The sequence below is a fragment of the Schistocerca gregaria genome, unplaced genomic scaffold, assembly GCF_023897955.1.
Source record: "Schistocerca gregaria isolate iqSchGreg1 unplaced genomic scaffold, iqSchGreg1.2 ptg000265l, whole genome shotgun sequence".
NCBI classification, from domain to species: Eukaryota; Metazoa; Arthropoda; class Insecta; order Orthoptera; family Acrididae; genus Schistocerca; species Schistocerca gregaria.
Genome location: NW_026061767.1, coordinates 2,322,211 through 2,325,620, shown reverse-complemented (window position 1 = coordinate 2,325,620; position 3,410 = coordinate 2,322,211).

Below are 3,410 nucleotides of genomic sequence, written 5' to 3'. Positions count from 1 at the left end.
TCGGGACTATCGACAGATGGGGTTTCACTGGGTGTGGCCTATACCTAAACAGGACTGGCAAAGGAAGATTGGTACAGCTGATTTGTGAAAGTATAGGGGGTGGATCTCGGGCCACACATGGTTAAATACCTGTTGTCATCAGTATGAGAAGTAGGTCTTTTTTAGGATAAATCCAGACAACAGGTTCCCCTGCCTAAAGAGTGTCTCCAGCAGTTTGAATTAACAGGGCTTGATATCACCAAGATATTAATAATTTTGTGTTTGTATGGATCTCCCAGAGATAGTGTGGACACTGTTTTTCAATAAATTAACAAAATTTCTATATAAAGTCTCAAGCACAAAGCTCAGCACAATTCTGTATAGGGACATTAAAATCAATATGAATATCATAAATGAATCCAGCAGCACCTTCATAAATATACTTCAAAGTTTTGGCCTCTCCCTATTGGTCAATAGTGCAACAAGGGTTGCTACAATGACTTCATCAGTAATTGACCATGTTGCCACAAATATGGACAGGGAAAAATGTGATGTAGCTGTAAAAGATCTCGGATTATCAGACCATCTCTGTCAAACAACAACAGTAATATGAGACATGAAATCATCCCATAAACTACAAGCCTACAAATGACATCCATTGGAAATGAAAATAAAGGATTTTTCAAAGGAACTAGCAAAAAAAAAACGCTGGGATGAAGTGTATAGGGAAACCAATGTGAATAAGAATCCACATTATTTAAATTGAACTTTGAAAAGGCATTTCCAAAAGTATGCATGTCTGTATCAACGTCACACAAAAGTAGATGGATAACAGCAGGTACTAAGAAGTCCTCCCAAACAATTAAATACCTCACTTCCATGGAAAAAGAGTCACAATGATCCATAGGAAGGTGCTGATAGCTGCTAAAAAGTCGTTTAATGACACAGTATTATATAATGCAGGGAATAAAAGCAAAGCAGTCTGGGATGTTATAAAAACGGGAACAGGGAGAGTCAAAGAAAGACGGACAGAACAACATACTGATAAGGTTATAAATAAGCCACAACACTTATCAAACTATGTAAATGAGCATTTTTCAAGTATGGCAGGGAAGTTACGACAAGAATTCCCCAAAACAAATATAACCCCTGTAAAAAATGTTGCACTAAATACAATGATGTTACTTCAAATCACAGATAATGAAGCCAGTAAAACTGTTGAAAAACTAAAAAGTCAGCAGGCCTATATGAAGTACCAATGTGTGTACTAAAACAATGCACAGAGGTTATACAAGGTCCCTTAACACACATAATAAATGAATCCTGTACACCAGGGACATTTCCACAGCAGTTAAAACAGGCAAGAGTTGTGCCTTTGTTTAAGAAAGGTAATGCAGAAAATTACCAGCTGTCACCATTCTCAAAAATAATAGAAGCAATTATGAAAAACAGATTAATGAATTACCTGAATAAATACAATCTTTTAAGTGAATCACAGTTTTGTTTCTGATGTGGTGAAAATACGGAGTCAGCTGTCGTAGAACGCACAAAAGTTGTACTTGATGCTCTTAATAAAGAAGAGTCTGTCAGAGGGTTCCTTTATGATCTTTCTAAGCCCTTTGATGCAGTCAACCACAGATTCAATTAAATAAATTAGAAGCATTAGGAATAAGAGTGGTTCCTAAGGACTGGTTTTGATCATACCTAGCAGACAAGGTACAAAGAATAGTGATAACACATACTTCAAATAGAGCTTAACATTTAGTAAAACACTTACCCGAACAAATGTAAGCATATTACACACATCCATGCCCGAGGCAGGATTTCAACCTGCGACCGTAGCAGTCGTGCGGTTCTGGACTGAACTGCTCGGCCACCACGGCCGGCGAAAAATACATTAATATGGGGTTTCCGCAAGGTATCATATTAGGACCAATAGTATTCCTGATGTACATCAATGACTTTCCCAGTAGTGTTACTCATGGTGAAAAAATTCTTTTCACTGATGACAGCAATATTATAGTCAGTGAGAAAACAAGAGAACTCCTCTAAGAGAAAGCAAATGAAACTCTCAAGGAAGTCTACAATTGATTGATTTTTATTGTTGTAGAGACCTCAGAGGCATTACAAAACAGAGAAACTTCTGGTACAAATTGATATTGCATAGTAAATTTAGCCAATTACAGACTTACTCATATATAGAAGCATGTAAAAACTGATCACAAAGTGTAGTCATACCATATTCTTTGCTTCCCTTGAAAATTCATCCGTTCCATAAATGTTGAGTTCAAGAAGAAATTCTTTTACTTTTTTTTTTTTATTGGAAGATCTCTGATATGTTGGGGCATGGCATAAAAAAATTTTATGGGCTTGTATAAAGAGCACTTTTGTGTTTTCTTATAGTTACATCAGAAAGAAACTAGGTCTTGCTTGTTTCTTGTGTTATAATTATGCCGCATGTCATACTGTTGATACTTCGGATAGTTTTCCTTGGTATAAATATTGACAGCAGGGTCATAATCTGTAATTTTTTAAAGCTTGGTCTACAGTGAGCTCTGGGTGCCAAGCTACATATCAGTCTTATTTTGTAGTTTGAAGACATTAGCTGCCTTGCTTTGATGTCCCCACAGTAAATGTGACTGTGGTTTCTTTTGCTTTAAGTACTGGCACATTTAGACAAAGACACAGCTTCCTTGGAGAAAATATTCCTTTGCTAATGCTGCTTCCCACCTTTTTGAATCAATTGAGATTCCTAGGAAATCAACATCATTTGAGCTCTGCTCAAGTTCAGTGTTATTATTCCACAATACATACAGGTCTTGATTTTATTTTTTATTTTATTTATTTTTTTGACACAAAGGGAATTAGCTTTACACCAGTTTTCAACTTTGACAGTGCACTGGTCTGCTTAATATTTGACCTTCTGTGCTGTTTCTGCAGTTACACAGACTGCAAGATCATCTGCAAATAAGTAACTCCTAGCTGATGGCCCAACTATGTTACATGATAAGTCATATATATAAATAATAAATAGAATTGGGCCAAGTACAGAACATGCCCACAAGTAAGTAATCTGATTCTGTACCATTAAAAACCACCTTCTGCACTCTATTACTTAGATAAAATCTTATCAATTCCCGAGCACTTCGTGTAAAGCCATAGAATTGCACTTTGTTCAATAAGATTTCATGAGACACAGTGTCAAAAGCTTTTCATAAATCACAGAGTTTATTCTGAACCATGAGCTTGCTTTCTAGTTGCTTCACACACTGTGTTAAAAGTGATAAGGCAGATTTAACAGATCCTAACCCTGATCTGAAGCCAAATTGTCTATCACTGAAGATATAGTTTCCTTCAAAGTATTTTACTATTTAATATAGCTTCTATCACTTTAGACAAGACTGGCACAATTGAAACAGGCCTAAAATTAT